The 18,384-nt window shown below is 37.7% G+C and overlaps 1 protein-coding gene across 2 annotated transcripts in view; it reads left to right on the top strand.

Annotated features, from left to right (window-relative positions):
- Window positions 1-18,384, top strand: part of MSL2 (MSL complex subunit 2) — a 33,419-nt gene that overhangs the window by 2,395 nt on the left and 12,640 nt on the right. The window contains exon 2 of one of the 2 annotated variants that reach the window (XM_081826780.1): window positions 3,675-3,804. The exons of the other annotated variant lie outside the window; for it this stretch is intronic. The gene's annotated coding sequence lies outside the window, so the exon portion shown is untranslated. The remainder of the gene's footprint in view (window positions 1-3,674; window positions 3,805-18,384) is intronic. 2 annotated transcript variants of the gene reach the window in all.

The following is an 18,384-nucleotide window of genomic DNA, read 5'->3' as shown; positions in this document are numbered from 1 at the left end:
GGCTGAAGGAGGATACGGTATTCATATGAGGATCTTGCATCATTTTCTGAATAGCATTGGGGCAAGGCACTGAAGGGGATGCAAAGGAGGTGGAGATTGTTTTTTGCATACCAGGTACTTAATCTCATAAACATTTAAGTAACTGTTAGAATGTGATTAAGTGCTGCTGTGACTGGTAACAGACACTTAACACCTTTATAGGGAAGCATTTGCCCTGGGCAAATCACCACTGCCCTGGGCCTCAGTTTCTTAATGTGTAAAATGAGAACTTTGGGCTAGATTCCAAATTTCCTTTCAGCTTAAATTTTACAAATATGAATTTGCTTGGCTTCAGTGTACTCCCTTACCCCCCTTCCACTTTTTATGGAGTGCTTCTTTTTATGTCTTAACAGCTTTTGATATTTTTTGAACTGAGGAGATGAGCTGCTATAACTTTCTTTTCTACAAACCTTTCTTTTGGGGGGGATTGCTACTCTTGTGATGTATGGGAAAGAGGGCAAAGGGCAGCCCATCCTAGCCTGCTAGAACAGCAATAGGGAGTGATGTCATTATCCAGGTAACACTCAAAGATCTGGTAAGTCTCCTTTTTACTAGGGGGATGGGACTTAACTGCCTAATTTAAGTGTGAAATGATAGTTTTGAATCGTGTAGATGCTTGGAATTTTAAGTTCTTATCAATAGCTTCAGGATAGTTGTGGTCTAATTGAACGTTTTTCCAAATTCTAACCTGGGTTTTAAAAAATGAAATTAAAGATAAAGCTACATTTTAAAAAATCCAATTGTAGCTTTTTTTTTTTTTTTTTTTTTTTAAAGCCAATCTTGGCAACACAAGGGGAATTTTTCTGACAGTGGGGCTTTGCCATTATTCCTTCTTGTTCAAGCTACTCCACCATCCTATGGAAAAGATGTGTGGGTTCTACTTTTACCCTAATTACAGTTGAGTAGCTGGCTTAAATTTTAGCAGTCTGGATGTAGGTTCAGGCCTACCGTCTCTGACCGACCTCAAACCCGCCCCCCGCCCCCCCCGCCCCCCCTCTTTGTACATAAATCTGTGGTTATCAGGAGATAGGAAAAATCAGTTACTTGAATTCAGATCCAACATTTAATCATCTTTGTATCAGGTGTTGTCCTAGACTTTTTTTTTTCCCTAGCTGAAAAGCATAAATACAGTCAGGTTAATAGGGCATGTGCAATCTTTTTTTCATGAAGATAATAAATATGTAAAAGTTTAATTCTATCTTGGTGCTGTAAATAGGGAGTTTGTTTCATCAGGTCCTCTGAAGTCTAACCCAATCCTGCCTTTTCAGCCTTACGTTTAACTGCCCTCATACAATTTCTGTGCTTCAGCCAGGTTGATGTTTTTACCTTTTCAAACATACAGGCCCTGTGTCTACCTTCTTTTCCCCACCTTTATTCTCTGAAGTCTCTTCTGCCTAAAAATACTTCTTTTCTCTATGGTGTAACTCATTGATTTCCTCCCTCCTCAGTGAATTCTTCCTTGCTCACTGCAGGAAAAAGTTCCATTTGTCCTTTGAACCTCTAACCCTTTGTCCCAGTCATAGGCATTTAGAGCTCTTTGGGTGTCGCTTTCATATCTAATTCTTCTGATATCTTAGGGAAAAATTTCTATTTTTTTTGTACATTTTTGTGTTCCTCCTGCCTCCTCTACCCTCTCCTATCCAGTCACTTGCATGTTGGTGTTTGTGACAGACTCAGAGAAAGAAATTGAGACTCCTGCAAACTTTGCAGTTAAGTGCAAATCTTGTTTTTTCTACTTTAACTTTTTGGCTCAGTTTCCTTTACCTACGAAAGGGGATAATTATACCTTCAAGTTTGTTTCTCCACATTTGTATTATATGTGGGTTTATTTTTTAAGTGGGGAAAAACCTGTTTAACCCACGAGATCAAGTCTATGGACTTGTCTGGCACATATTAGGATGTGGTATCTGGCACATACTTTGTGCTTAATATCCCACCCTTGTACAGAAGTAGAGAAAGGTAGGAGGTGAGGGAAGAGACTGAACTACTGTCAGGTCAATTATTGTCAAACCTAGATTATTCACTGGAACTTCGGGTTTTGTATCATGATTCTTTGAAATGTTAATTAGCTGATTATCACTGTTTATCAGTTCTTTTGTATATTTAAACTGTCTGAAACTTCTAGTGCATGGGATAGCAGTGCTCCAGAGAATTACTGTACTTTCTAGGTCACAGAAACAGTGACCAAGACGATACTACTGTGGGTACTATTTTTGTGTCCGTCCTTTCCCCTTGTTCTAAATGTTGGACTTGCTTTATCATTTATCAGAAAGTAGAATTTCTTTTGCTGGCATGAGATTTGATAAATTCTGCCCTAGGGATTTTAAGTTTTTCATTAAATTTTTAAGTTCTCAAATGATAGAACAAGTTTGGTATATAGAATCAAATCCTGTTAGAACTGGAAGGACACATTAAGTGGAAAAATACTAGTCTTTTGACATATTTGGAGTCTGTAAATTTATCATGTTTGAATCTCTAAGGCACATGGATATTTTCTTGGCGTTTTAATTAGAAACAAGGTGGTTCTGACTTGGGATTTATTGAATTGTTGTGAAACCTTTTGGACATCCAGTTTCTCATAACATGGGAAGTTGGGGTACCTGGGTGGCTCAGTCAGTTAAGCATCTGCCTTAGGCTCAGGTCATGATCCCGTAGTCCTGGGATTGAGCCCTGGGTCGTGGGGGAGCCTGCTTCTCCCTCTGCCTGCTGTTTCCCCTGCTTGTGCACTCTCTCTCTTTCTCTTAAATAAATAAAATCTTTAAAAAAAAAATAAAACGGGAAGGAGCTGTAGATTAATGTTTCCTCCTGACCTGGGGTTAACGTAGACTGATCAGGTTTTTGTTTTAAATGTTAAGGACTTAACAAAACCCTATCATCTTTTCTTATTATTTGTATTCTTATTTTCCACTAGAGAGGAGGTAGTTTTTTGAGGGTAAGAGCCTTGCTGCTTCTCTTGTTCACTATTGTCTTGTACCTGAGAGTTACTGGCTCAACAAGTATTTGTTGAATGGATGAAATTAGTATTAAAAAGAGAAAGTCTCAAGGTGCAGATGCATTCTCAGAATAAAGCATATGCCTTAACTTTAAATAGATTAGCTCTATGAAAAATTACTTTTCATTTTCCTTTTTTTTCATTTGCCATTGTTTATGGATCCACATTGGAATTAGTGGGGTGTATGATCTCAAGAATCTTTTCTAGTTCTAGAATTCTGATTCTCCTCTTTTAGCAGAAATACTTTTTTTTTTTTTTTTAAAGATTTTATTTATTTATTTGACAGAGAGAGACACAGCAAGAGAGGGAATACAAGCAGTGGAAGTGGGAGAGGGAGAAGCAGGCTTCCTGCCGAGCAGGAAGCCCGATGCAGGGCTCGATCCCAGGACCTGGAATCATGACCTGAGCCGAAGGCAGACGCTTAACGACTGAGCCACCCAGGCGCCCCAGCAGAAATACTTTTTGACTGAGCAAACAATTTATAATTAACATGAATCTTCTACAATGAAATGTGAACATATAGTTTGGAGTGACTTATTTTAAACTACTTATCTTTTTAATTTTATTTTTTAAACTAATCTTTTAGATGGAAGCTAAATTAAAAGGCCATTTGAACTTTTTAAAGATTTTATTTATTTATTAGAACGCAAGAGAGTGAGCAGGAGCGGTGGAGGAGGTGGTCAGAGGGAGAAGCAGACTCCTGCTGGGCAGGGAGCCTGGAGCCTGAAGTGGGGCTGGATCCCAGGACCCCAAGATCATGACCTGAGCTGAAGGTAGACGCTTAACCGACTGAGCCACCCAGGCGCCCTTAAAAGGCCATTTGAATAATTGTACATAAATGTTATATTAATGTTTTATACCTCCATTTTTCAAGTGTTTATTGATACTTAAGAATTTATTTTTTGTACTTAAAATTACTGTAATTAAAATTTTTCATTGCAGTAAACACATAAAATTTATCTTAACCGCTCTAAAGTGTATAGTTCTGTAATGTTAAATATATTTACATTGTTGTAAAACCGATTTTCACAACTTTTTCATCTTGCAAATCTGAAACTCTATATCCATCAGCCAACTACCCTCTGCAGCCCCTGGTAACCACCATTCTACTTTCTGTCTGAATTTGACTATTCTAGATACTTCATATAAGTGGAATCATACAGTATATGTCTTTCTGTGATTGGTTTATTTAATTTAGCCTAACGTCCTGAAGGCTCATTCATGTTGTAGCATGTGTGAGGGTTTCCTTCCTTTTTAAGGCTGAATAATATTCCATTGTGTGTGTCTGCCACGGTTGTCCATTCATCAGTTAATGGACTTTTGTGTTGTTTCCACCTTTTGGCTCTTGTGAATATGCTGTTGTGAAGTGGGTGTGCAGATAACTAAAGACCCTGCTTTCAGTTCTTTTCGGTATATACTCAGAAATGGGATTGCTGGAATTGTGTACGGTATTTCCATTTTTAATTTTTTGAGGAACTTCCCTACTGTTTTCCATAGTGGTTACACCATTTTACAATCCCACCAGTAGTACAAGGGTTCCAGTTTCTCCACATCCTTGCCAGCACTTTTTTTTTTTTTTAATGATAGGCCATTCTAATGGGCATGAGGTGATGTTATTGTGGTTTTGATTTGCATTTCTCTAATTAATGATGTTGATTATTTTCATATGCTTGCTGGCCATGGTGTTATTTTTGGAGAATCACTATCATTTTTTATCTTGAGAACTTACTCATTACGTTCTTAATCTGTTTTAAATGCTGGACTAGAAAGATGAACAAGACACATGGTCACTACCCATATGTTCAGTGTTAACAGAGAAGACCGATAAGTAGATCAGCAATTATTGGGGGAAGTGCTGTGTTAGAGGCATTTATATTATACCAAAATCTCAAGCATCATAATAGAACACTTGTAAGTTTATTGCATGTGTAAAAGTTTCGGAAATTAACCATAAATGAGTTTTCTTCTCCATATAACTTGCTTTTGAATAGCTCTTTGGATCAAAGTTTAAGCAAACCTGATTGGTGTTAAGCAGTTTGGTTTACCAGGTTTTTTTCTTGGGACTTAAGTTCACCTGTTCTCTCTAGGAAGAATTCTTTGGGGAGCATTTATTTGGTAGGCTGGTAAGGAAGAACAATATTTAGTAATTTGTTTTGGCAGATACACTTTCATTCCAGATATATTTATTTAACTGGTTTCTTTTCCTAATAAAAATCTCCTTTCTACAGTTTTCCTTTTCATATTCTAAAAATCAGTTCATTATTCATTCCTACTTAGGTATGCTTATGCAAAGTGAAATTGCCTTAGGGAAAGGACTTCCAAAGTGTATTCTGGATGCTGAAAGAGTGAAAAGAGGTTTGATCCACAGTCAGTTGTCATATGATACAACCACCTGAAAAGTTAATAATACTAGTTTAAATAACGGTTCAAGGGGTGCCTGGTGGCTCAGTTCATTAAGCGTCCGACTCTTGATTTTTGGCCCAGGTCATAATCTCATCGTCCTGGAATTGAGCTCCATATGGGGCTCCGTGCTCAGTGGGGAGTCTGCTTGAAGACACCGCCCCCCCCCCCCCGCACTTGCGCTCTCTCGTGCTCTCTCTCTCAAAAAAATAATGGTTCAAGACAAGCAGTACAGTGCTGTAGAATTTAGGCAGGAGAAATTGTTTCAGTCTGGTGAGATCTAGGAAGTACGGGGCTTGAAATGGGCCAAGAAGAATGTTGAAGTTAGTGGACATTTTAAGCAAGATTGGAGGGAGAGAACAGTTGGCTGCAGAAAATCAAGTTTATCTGTAGTGAAGAGTCCTTGTAGATCCCTTGCCCTATAAGTTGAGTCTCAGGGGTCTTTTGTGTGGTGAGCGCTGATGCAGGGCTAAGGAATTTGGCATTTACCCTGTAGAACTCTTTTTTTTTCCTCTGAAGTATGCTCTGTGGGCCACTTAAAATCACCTAAAGGGCTCATTCAAATTCAGATTCCCAGTTACCACAGCCAATTGATTGGAGTATCTGTGATCAGGTTCTTGTAATCTGCATTTTACCCGCCCCCCTCCCCCATCTTGATAGGGCATGGGAGTTTGCAGATCGCTATTGCAAGCATTTGAGAAACAGCATTGTAAATAAGAGAGTGATGTGTTGAAATTCTGTTTTAGGAAAGATTAATTTGGGGGTAAAATACGGGATTATTATTAAAATATGGTGAAATTCAATTAGGAAGGATAACAGATGTATAAATGTTAGAAAGAAGCCTGAATAGTGGTGGGAGTGGAAAGGGAACAACATAAGATAATATGAAGGGAGAGTTTTGTCTTCCTTATGGTTATCATAACATTTTAATTCTTTGATATGTACTGTGTTATAGTTTGTTATGGTTAAGCATTTTTCACTATGAATAGATTAAATGAGGCATTTCCCACCCTTACATGTCTAGCACAGTGCTTTCACATATACCTGATAAAATGTACTGAATTTTATTGAATCACTGACAAAACCCGGCAGTTTAATACAGATGCTTGGAAAAGATTGAAGGAGTCAAAGAACTTAGTTACATATCAGAAGTGAAGTCTGGAAGGACATTGATTTTGGAAGGACATGAAGTATTTAGGCGGGTTTAAAGTAATTTAAGGACAGTCCTATTAAAATACTCTTCAGGGATTTAGCAATTGGTATTGGATTTTGGGAGAGGTCAGGTGCTTTGGGAGAGGTTGCAGGTAAGATTGGCATTAGAGGTGGATCAGGTGTGAGCCTGGGAAGAATGAGACAATGTTGAATAATGTGATGGTCCCTGGGGATTGGGGTTATAAAGAAATATTGGGAATTAGAAAATTATGAAAATATAATCTATAATCTTTTTATTTTATGCCCTTCCCTGGAAACTTTGATTTTATAATAATTTTATATACTATTTGATGTAGTAAAACAACATATCTTCTGCGCCTTGGGGTTGTGGTTTTTATTCTCAAATTCATTAGCCATCAGTAATTGGCTAACGTCTATTATATTGGCTTCTCTCAGAGTCCACTTGGCTACTTTTGTATATGATTAATTTGAGTTTTTGTGAGTTTTGATGTACTTACTGTATTTTATCTTTTATTTTAAAAAGTGATATTTCAAAATCTTATTCTGATTTCTCATATTTTTCCCTGTGTCCAACAGTGAACTTTGACTTCTTACCATTTAATTTCTGTTACTCTTTTTTATTTTTATTTTTTTAAAGATTTATTTATTTATTTGAGAGAGAGAGAATGAGAGAGAGCACATGAGAGGGGTTAGGGTCAGAAGGAGAAGCAGACTCCCCGCCGAGCAGGGAGCCTGATGTGGGACTCGATCCAGGGACTCCAGGAACATGACCTGAGCCAAAGGCAGTCGCTTAACCAACTGAGCCACCCAGGCGCCCCTACTCTGACTTTTTTAAAGATTAATATTTTTGTTCCCTTATCAGGAAATTAACTTAGATAAATTTTCACCTTAATTACTGTATATCTGGCCATTTTTCTTAATTTTTTTCTTGCTCTGACTCAGTCCATAATATTTTAGCAGAATTATTTTCATTCACTGCCTTTGTATTCCAAAAACTTCACATCTTTGCAGAGTTAGAATATCTCTTTTCTCAAGTTGTTTTAATCTAGTTTTCTAGCTAGTGTATTTTGTTTGCTGACTTTAGTTGTCAGCATTTGTCCATTTTCTTTATTGTTATAACCCATAGAAAATGTGCACTTAAAATGCTGTCTGGTCTCAAATTTGGAAATAACATTTTCTGGCAAAGTTGAGTACTTTTGAAATTCTTTATGTAACAAAGGCATACCTAAAGTGGGGGTGGGTGGTCCAGTGTATAACCTAAGGGCTTTTGAACTTCTGTCAATCCTGCTAAATGTCATTTCTTTGAAGCTTAAATATCTGATGTTCTGAAATTTGGGACTCTGGTCAGATTTAATATAGAAATCCAGGATCAGAAGGGAGCATTCTAATTCAGGCATCCTTGTGATTTCTGAATACCCTCTACAGTTAATCAGTTGGCTATCCGGCCTGTCACTGAGCATATTCAGGATATGACATAGGATATCATATCCATCAGAAGCTGGGGCTGTCTCAGGTATCCCTTTATGGTGTCATTGAGCTTGCCAGCTCAATTTTTACATAGGTCTTACAATGAAGATGTTACTAAGTTACTCTTTATGATGAGAATTTATAAAGCTTTAGGCAGAAAGGACCATAAATCAAACAGCCATTTCTTCACATCAAATAATCTTTTCTGTAATATTCTTGAAAGTTAATCTGGCTTTTCTGGAATATCTCTAGGGTAGGGTGCTAAATTAAATTCTACTCTACAAAATAACCATATCATTGACAACTTTTTAAAAACTTTCTTTTTAGAAAGTTCTTGCTTCCATTTTGCCCAAGTCTCCTTTGTAATTGTCTCCCACTGATTTTTTTTTGTTCTGTGGAACAATTCCGGAAGCCTTTGATAAAATTTTAACCTTCTACTATTGGAAGACAGTTTTCATGTCTTTCCTGAGAAGATAAGCATCACTAAGTTACCTGTCCTGGAAGCATCCTGGTTTCAGTTTCTTCTAAAAGTGTGGACTTTTGTGTACATGCCCAATATGGTTGGATGGGATTATCTGCTTTCAAAATTGGGATAAATTACTTGATTTCTTTTTGTTTCGTTTGTAAGATGAAGGTGTTGGACTAGAGCAGATATTTGTGAATTTGGCTCCCAGACATTTTTTTTGCTTGGTTAAAAATTCACTGTGTTGGTGGTCAACGTTTTAAAATCTAGAGTTCATGTAAAAATCCAAATTTTAGGTCCCTCCTGGAAAATTGTAAGGTCTGGCAACAGTGGATCTATGTTCCCTTGTGGCATGGCATCTCTGGCTGTAGTTGAGAGGTTTGTCTTAGGGGTGGAGGAGATATGCCCTCTCCAGATTACCCGTGGTCCTACCTAATTTTTGTCACATTTACTTATTTTTTAAACTTTGCATGCTTGCCCCTGTAGGCATTTGGATCTATAATCCTCAGGAATGGAAGATTTTGTGAGGTCTCTTGTTGTGTCCTAGACACTGTCTGAACCATAGAATTCTATAATGTTGCTGGGATCTTGAATTATCTTGTAAAACCTTACCTGGATCAGAATCAAGATTGCTTTATTTTGTTATGCAGTCAGAGAACATTTCTTGGTTCACAGTATTTCTGGTCAGTTAAAACATTTTCACAAGTTGGTTGATAGTGTTGTCCAAGTCTATTATGATTATCCATTTTGTCAATTTTTGAGAGGTGTTGAAATATCTTAATTATAATTATGGATTTGTCAGTTTCTCTGGAGATTTATCTGTTTTTGCTTCATGTGTTTTGAAGCTCTTTTATTTAGGTGCATACAACAATTTTGAATATGGAATATGGTCAAAATAAGTTTAATTTTTAATGTTCTGCTCTACTGATTCTGTCATCTGTTACTTCGGTGTTTGCCGTTCCCTGATTTTTCTGCTCATTTTGGGTCATATTTTCCTGCTTTTTTGCATGCCTAGTTAATTTTGACTCAAAGCCAGATACTGTAAATTTTACCTTGTTAATATTTTACATTGTTGATGGATATTTTTGTAACGTAAGTATTCCTTGTTCTTGGGATGAGGTTAAATTAGTTGGAAAGAGTTTGCTCCTCTTGAGGCTTGTTTTTGAGCTTTTGTTAGGTGGAACCAGAGCTGCCTATAGGGACTATTTTTTTTCATACTACTAAGGCAAGAACCTTCTGATTGATTACTCTATTTGATTCATCCCTTGTGAATTAGTTTTTTTCTTACTCTTAATGATGGGAATAGGTGCTGCCTCTGAGTTATAGGGATTGTTCTCTTTGCTCCTTTCTGGGGGTTCTTTCTCCAGCCTGAGGTAATTTCCTCATATACATGTGCTAATTACTACTCAAAGGACTTAAGAGACCTGGTATAACTCTTAACTATAGAGAATAAACTGATGGTTACCAGCATGGAGGTGGGTGGGGGATGGGTTAAATAGGTGATGGGGATTAAGGAGTGCACTTGTGATGAGCACAGGGTAATGTATGGAAGTGTTGAATCACTGTATTATATACCTGAAACTAGTATTACACTGTATGTTAACTAACTGGAGTTTAAAAAAAAAAAAAGAGAGACCTATATATTTCTAGCTCTTTTCCTGTGCATCTGTCTTATCTCTAGTACTCTGGAGAAGTCAAGCTGTCTTGGCCTCCCAGCTTTGTCTTCTCAACTCAAAAATACAAGAATTCCAAACCCTAAGTTACATTCTCAATTTTCTATTTTTTTATTTTATTTTTATTTTTATTTTTTTAAAGATTTTATTTATTTGACAGAGAGAGACACAGCGAGAGAGCGAACACAAGCAGAGGGAGTGGGAGAAGGAGAAGCAGGCTTCCTGCCTAGCGGGGAGCAGGATGCAGGGCTCAATCCCATGACCCTGGGATCATGACCTGAGCTGAGCCGAAGGCAGACCCTTAACGACTGAGCCACCCGGGCGCCCCTGCATTCTCAATTTTTTTTTTTTAAGGTTTTATTTATTTATTTGACAGCAAGAGAGGGAACACAAGCAGGGGGAGTGGGAGAGGGAGAAGCAGGCTCCCCACAGAGCAGGGAGCCCGATGTGGGACTCGATCCCAGGACCCTGGGATCATGACCCGAGCTGAAGGCAGACGCTTAACCGACTGAGCCACCCAGGCGCCCCTCAATTTTTTAATCTATGTTAGCATTAATGAGTTTGCTAACAAGATACATCATTTTAGAATAGTCACCAAAATGCATTTTTTAACATAATTTAAATAAAATAAGATACAGCCCTTGTTAGTTAGAAGTCCGAATTTGTAGGTTTTATTAAAATGAACTTTATAGTATAATCTTTAATAAAATGCTGATTACATTTTTTTTTTTCTTAAAATTATTTCATCACATTTCCCACTTAAATGATTAGAAAAAATACCCAGGAGTTCTTGTTACTATAAAAGACGGCATCAAGGCAAAAAAGGTGAAAAGTATTTTTAGTGGTTCCTCATTCTAATTCTGTTTGTGCATAAGAGTTACATGAGAAGGTTTTTAAAAATGTACATTCCTGGGCAGTTTCTCCAGAAATTCTGGAGGAGGCCACATAGGTGATTCAGTATTAATCCTGGGATGACAGTAGTGATGTCTTGGAGTACTCCTCGTGCCAGGTTAACAGGTGCACTTTAAAAAAAGGACACGTGCCAATAAATATAAGCAATGCTGTGTTAAGCAAGTTTCTTGACAGTGTTCAGTTTTAAGACACTGATGTATTTTGGGATGACTATCCAAGAGAATATGAAGACAAACCTATTTATGCCTTCTTATTCAATGGAACACTAGTTTGGGAAATTTGGAACTGAATTTATATTGATTAATTTGATTAATGTTTGGTTGTTCAACTTAATTGTGACTAACTGACCAGCGTGTATTATCTTATTGGTAATAATTTAATATGAGACGAGTATTGCTTTGCTAAAATATGAAAATAATGGAATATTACAAAAGTGCTCTGTAACCACAAAACAGTATAAAAGTCTCCCCTAAGTAATTATTAAGATAAGTGACATCTGACTTTCTCTTTTAATTCTTATTAGAATATGAAATGAGGTATGACTTGAGCTTGTGACTGTGTTGTGGTTTTGAGTGGTTGTACATCATCCGTTTCATAATCTATGGTGTGTTTGGTTTTTTTAGTTTATAATAGTAGTTGACTGGTGAAGCTTACCTTTATAAACTATGATATCACCAAGAGCACCAGGAAGTATTTTTCATAGTTTTAGGTTAACCAAAGACAAAGTTAAACTGAAGTTTAACCACTCAGATGTTTGGTAAACAGCTTGGCTTGAGTAACATTCATACTTTTATTTTTTTTATTTTTTTATTTTTTTTTTTATTTGAGAGAGCGAGAATGAGAAACAGAGAGCATGAGAGGGGGGAGGGTCAGAGGGAGAAGCAGACTCCCTGCTGAGCAGGGAGCCCGATGCGGGACTCGATCCAGGGACTCCAGGATCATGACCTGAGCCGAAGGCAGTCGCTTAACCAACTGAGCCACCCAGGTGCCCAACATTCATACTTTTAAAAATGCAGTTTTAACTGTTAATTTTCATTTCACAGCAAACTAGTTGTATTCCTTTTTCCAAACTGGAATCACAGAATTTGTGTTTTTTTCATCCCACCATATCCCTGGCATACATGTTTAGCTGTCACTGGTATCATTGTAGTAGTACTTCGTTACTTAAAATGATGTAATTGATATAATGAATTTTATAATAATTACTTGGTCAAGTGGCCAAGATACTTCATTCTGTATCACCATTTTTAGTGACTTCTGCATATCTGTCATATTATTTCCTTCCTTATTTTTAATAAAAATGCATATTTTTCTGTCATACTAGGGCGCTAATGGTGGGCTGGTGGTCTAGGGCGTAGCAGCTTAAATACTGAGAGAACTAAAAATTTCTTTGAAACCTTCGTTTGTCATTTGAACCTGTTACTATTTTTGAGGCATGTATTTGCTTTTTGGTTTACTACTAAAATAAATGTGTGGAAGTTTAAGGGAACATATTTAAGTGATGTTCAATCAAAAATTTGAAGACCTGGATTAGGAATCTGTACTAAGAGGAAAATGGTGCTGTCTTCTTAGGAGAGTTGTTCTCTGATCTCAGATTCATTTCTCTTTGACTTGAGCCCATTATTCTTTATAGTAGCACTCATGCTCATGAATTTTGCCTAATGAAAAGATTTTTAAGAGGTTTAGACTTCAACATATGGCACAGGGTTTTTGCAAGACTAAAAACAGGCTTTTTAAGAACAGTTGTAGGGATGCCTGCGTGGCTTAGTCGGTTTGAGCATCTGCCTTCCTCTCAGGTCATGATCCCAGGATCCTGGGATCGAGTCCCACATTGGGCTCCTTGCTCAGCAGGGAGCCTGCTTTTCTCTGCCTGCCACTCCCACTGCTTGTGCTCTGTCTCTATTGAAAAATAAAATCTTTAAAAAAAAACTCTAAAAAAAAAAAAAAGTTGTAATTGTCCAAAACAGTTAATTCCCTGTGCTCATTGCAAAGTGATACATACGATCTTTTTGTGTTATTGTCAATTTTGTTCTTAACGTAATTCAGAGATTATTTTCTTGTATATATCTAGGAGATATCTTCTTAGTTATTATTTGAAAACATATTTTACATCTTTAATTTTGGGTGTAATTTTGGTGCTGTAATTCAGAGATGTAAAAAAGGTCTGAGAATCCTTTTTTAAATGGGAGTGGTAGGCTCAAGCACAGTGCTTGGCATATAGCTGAGCCTCAGAAATTATTTGCTTAAATGAGGAAAGGGAAATGCTTTCTTAAGTGAAGATAGCCTAAAAAATTAACTCTTCATTTGGAAAAGGTGGAGAATGGAGATACTTAAGATATTGAAATCAGTGGGTTGAATTATGGAAGGATTATTGTTGAGGCCCTATGTCAGACTTTTGACACTGGTAGAAGTATATTCTCCTGCTCTATGTGTGCCTTGATACTGCTTTTGGAGACTGAATCTAGGCTAAACCATCTCATCCTTATTATAGGAATTTATTACATATTTACTTATGTTATACATATATGTTACATGTATTTACACATTTAAAATATACACAGAATTGCCAGTTAAGATTTCTAATGCTGCAAATTCTTAGACTGGTATGTAATAGCCTGAGCTTTTTTGTTGGAACCTCTTTACAGAGAAGATAGTACAATTTTATATAGCTTATGTGTTTGCTTGGAACATTTAAGGTTAACTTTAGAAGTTGAAGTTGGTATATAGAGAATCCAGGTAGGACTCTTGCAGCTCCAGTTTCTGTGCAGTAAGGATTTCCTGACCCTCACAAAACTATTGTTGAACATCCATCCTCCCCTTTTGACTTTCCCTGGCTCCCCTCCCCTCACTATCCATTATTGCCAGTACCCATTCCTGTTTCTTCTTTTCCCCAAAAGGTTTTACATCCTATGGTTAACTACTGATTCTGCTATGGCCCAATTTCAGTGATCATTCTTTTTGATAAATGGAAGGAAACTAAAATTGTCTCTGTGGATGCTGTGGACATAATAGCAGAAGTAGGGACGGTGCTGGTACAAAGAACTCTAGGTTGGGAATCAATAGATTCTGCTTCTATTTCTTATTGCCAGTAATGAGCTATTAATCTTATGAAAGTCTTTCTTGGTTAAAATGGAACAAGTTAATTTCCAAGGTCACTCCCAATTCTAATGATTCATTCATTGTACATTTATTAGGTGCTTGCTTATGTGCCAACACTTGTTTAAAGATAAAGAGATAAACAAGTTTCTGGCCTTGAATAAGCGAGACCCAGTGAAAGGTGACAATATAATGTTATAAGTGCTGTAAGAGGAGAATGTGCTAAGTGCTTTTTTGAACAAACTGCGGGGTAAGAAGGAAGGCTTCCTCTTGGAGGTCATATTTGAGTTGATTCTTAAAGAATAGTTTATTCTTCAAGGAAGGAAGAAGGACATTCTAGGAAGAGCAGTTCACAGAGGAATGAGTAAGCATTGCATGTTTTGGAATGGTCAGTGGTAGGTGAGAGTGAGTATGAAGTTTGTATGGAATGGAGTATGGAGAAAGCTTAATGGTATGAAGTTTTGGGGGGGGGGGTTGGGTGGAGGCCAGATTCTGAAAGGCCTTATATGTCATTCCAAAGACTAGATTTTAAAGGCTGCTTGAAGGTGGTGTGTGTGTGTCTGTGTGTGTTTGGCAGTTTTTACGCCTTTATGAGGGGTTTTGAAAAGAAAGACGTAAGCAGACTTGTGTTTTTGAAACATTATTTGGTGATAGTGTGTGGAGGGTGGACTGATTGGAGCAGATGATGTTGAGGCAGGACGATGTTAGAAAACTTGCAATATTTGGGGTGAGAAATGATGACGGTTCAACTAAGGTAGTAGTCATGAGAATAAAACTTGAAGGGTGACTTAGAGGCTATATATGCTGGATGTGGAATTCTGGTGAAGAGTCTAGATAGTTGGTATCAAGCTTATCTAGTTTGATTTCTGGGTGAATAATGTCAGCATCCGAGAGAATAAGGGATGCAGGAGGAGGAGCAGGTTTTTAGGTGGGGGTTTAGGGGAGGTATGTTTATTTTTGCTCATTGAGTTGTCTGTGGGTGATCGAAGGAGACCTAAAATTCCTAGTAGGCAGTTAGGTAAGTGGGTCTGGGGTCAGCAGAGATTTGAGCTGGAGGTAAAGATTCAGAAGTCACCAGTTTATAAATGGTAATTGAACCAATTTATGTGCAAATAACTCTGGAAGTAATGTGTGGAGCAATTTTTAACTTGGGGTGTCTTATCTTTCCAAAAAGGTTCATGATCCCCATGAGATTCTGTGCAACAGTTTGTGTCTTTGCATATGTATATAATCAGATTCTCGAAGGGGTCTGTGACCCAAGATTACTGTGGAATACTGGAATGAGTAAGAAGGATAGATCTTAATACAGAAACATGGGGAATACTGAAACTAAGGAGAAAGCAGAGGAAGAGGATGTAAAAGAGGTGGAGGAGGCAAGTGTTAGGGGAGAAGGGAGGAGATCATTTTAAGGAAGAATGATCAACCAGAAAAGCACATTGGTTTGGGATTAGCAATTTTAACCTTCTGTTAGAAGACTGAATCTAGGGAAATACTTTATGAATAACTGGAGGGTACATTGCTATCGGGAAGGAAGGTTGAAGGTGGAAGTAGAGGGTATGAATACAGTTAGGTGGGTAACTGAAGGGAGGATTGGTGCCAGAGGCAGTAGAGGAGGGAAGGTTTATCTTGGAGGAAAGAGGAAAAGGGTATAAATGTGTGTGTAAGTGTGTGTTTGTGTGTGTGTGTTGGAGGGGAGTGGGTGTGGGGAGAATGGGAGGTGGGGAAAGAGGGAGAATATTTAAATATGTAAAGCCTTTGGTAATTTGGAAACGTGAGAATATGAGGGGAAGTGGAAACATGCAAGTATTGGATTTTATTTTGTAACTTACATAGAAAATTTCAACATACAAAATAGAGCTCTATTATACCTATCACCTCAACAATTAATGATATCCAACCTTAAGACTTTTGATGCACTCTTTATAGATCTTGCTATAAAATCTTAGAATCATCAAATTTTAGAGCTGGAAAGAACCTAGATACTTAGTCACTTTATAGCTTTAAGAAATAGAGGGCCAAGTCACTTCGAAAGGCACATAATTATTCATTACTTTTTTTTTTTTACTCAAAATTGATGAGATTTGGACAGTTACAGAATTAACTAGTTATAGTGGATGCCATGTATGCATTACGCAAATCCCCACTTCAGGATTGAAGGACTTCATTCTGTTAATTACTGGGAATGTTGCTGGGGCTGTCAGACCTCCTTGGGAATTGCCCTTGGCTTGAAGAGAGCCAAGCCAAGCTCACATCCCCTTGGGAGTAGCCTGCGTCTAAAGACTAGTCCATTAAAGACCTGGCTTCCTTACCCCATCATGGGACATCTCTGAAGCGCCATCATATTTCCTAGCTTCACTCACAGCTTCCAGTGGGGTCATCAGAGGCCTTTGTTGTGATTATATCCCAGTCTAACTTGTTCTTTCTCTGCTCCTTCCTTTCTCTGCTTGTGATAGTCCTGAGTGTGCCCCAGGTAAACTTCCAGGACACTAAGCTCTCTCCCGAGAGTTTGAGTGCTGTGGAACCTGACTTGCAATACTGAACTTTAACATTTCTTTTGAGGGTGCTGCATGGGTGACTCAGTTAAGCATCTGCCTTCAGCTCAGGTTATGATCCCAGGATCCTGGGATGGAGTCGTCCCGCATTAGGCTTCCTGCTCAGCAGGGAGTCTGCTTCTCCCTCTGCCCCTCCCCCCTGCTCTTGGGCTCATGCTCTTTCTTTCTGTCTCTCTTTCAAAAATAAAATCTTCAAAAAAATAAAATTTCTTTCGATTTGTAATGGATCTGCTAAACTTTAAAGGATTAACATCTACCAGTTTTTTTTTTTTTTTTTAACATCTACCAGTTTTTCATGTTTCTGAGACATACCCAGGCAAATGTTGATAGAATCATGTAATAATATGATAAATTTTATAGTGCCAAACATACAGAAAAAAAATTGATCATTAGGACATGTTTTGGGAGGTAACAAAAAGGAATGAATACTTTCTTAAACATGTTGAACAATCTTGGCATTTAATTAGCTTCTTTCCCCCTGCTTCCTATCATTCATTGTTAGTGTTTCTGCTATCTTTTTATTGCCTTTTGTAAATTAAAAGTTGACCTCCTCCATTCAAGGTCAGACTCATGTTTTCATTGATTTTTTCTTGAGAATATTTAAAATATGGCCACATTTTTTTTTTCTTTTTTGGTCATGCTGTAGAGAATGGAAACCTGTAAAGTATATTTAAAACAAATATGGTTAGATTGAGTCTTCATACAAAAGTCTTGCCCTCATGATTCAGGAAAAATGTGCCTAGCAGAATCCAAGACTGCATTCCTAAACAGAATATTTGATTTTCTGTCTGCAACATTTGAGAGTGCCTTTTCAAGATCAAATGTGCCACCTGTCATCAGTCAGATGTTTTGTCATTGCTCTAAGTTACCATCCTGTCTTGGATCCAAGAGCTTCAGAGCAATGTGATTTGGCTGGCAACAGAATTCTTACTGCTTTTATTTATTTAATTTTTTTTTAAAGATTTTATTTATTGGGATGCCTGGGTGGCTGAGTGGGTTAAGCATCTGCCTTCAGCTCAGGTCATGACCCCACGGTTCTGGGATCAAGCCCCACATCGGGCTCTCTGCTCCGCGGGGAGCCTGCTTCTCCCTCTCCCTCTGTTGCTCTCCCTGCTTATGTTCTCTTTCTCCCTCCCTCTCTATCTGACAAATAAATAAATATATTTTTTTTGTCGGAGAGAGAGCGAAAGAGCACAACTGGGGGGAGGGGCAGGCAGAGGGAGAAGCAGGCTCCCCACTGAGCAGGTAGCCTGATGTGGGACTCTATCCCAAGACCCTGGGATCATGACCCAAGCCGAAGGCAGATGCTTAACCGACTGAGCCACCCAGGCATCCCTCTTACTGCTTTTAATAAAGCTTGCATAGTCAAAAGTGATTGAGGAAAGGCTTTAGAGTTAGTAACATAAGTGAACCTAGAAAATTCCTACTTAAGAACTTTTTTTTTTTTGAGTACTTTAACCAGTACTTTAAGTACTATTTTCTTAAGTTTCTTTAGTAATGATTTTAAGAAACTCTCATGGAATATAATGATTCCATTTTATCAAGCAAAGTTTTGTCATTTATTCTTTTCCTCTCTTAGAACTTTAATACGATTTTCTGGTAGCTTTTTATTTTCTA

This window comes from Leptonychotes weddellii, chromosome 1 (genome assembly GCF_054177405.1).
Source record: "Leptonychotes weddellii isolate Sample4059 chromosome 1, ASM5417740v2, whole genome shotgun sequence".
Lineage (NCBI taxonomy): Eukaryota > Metazoa > Chordata > Mammalia > Carnivora > Phocidae > Leptonychotes > Leptonychotes weddellii.
The sequence above is the reverse complement of the archived record's forward strand: the minus strand, read 5'-3'. Positions and strand labels throughout refer to the sequence as shown.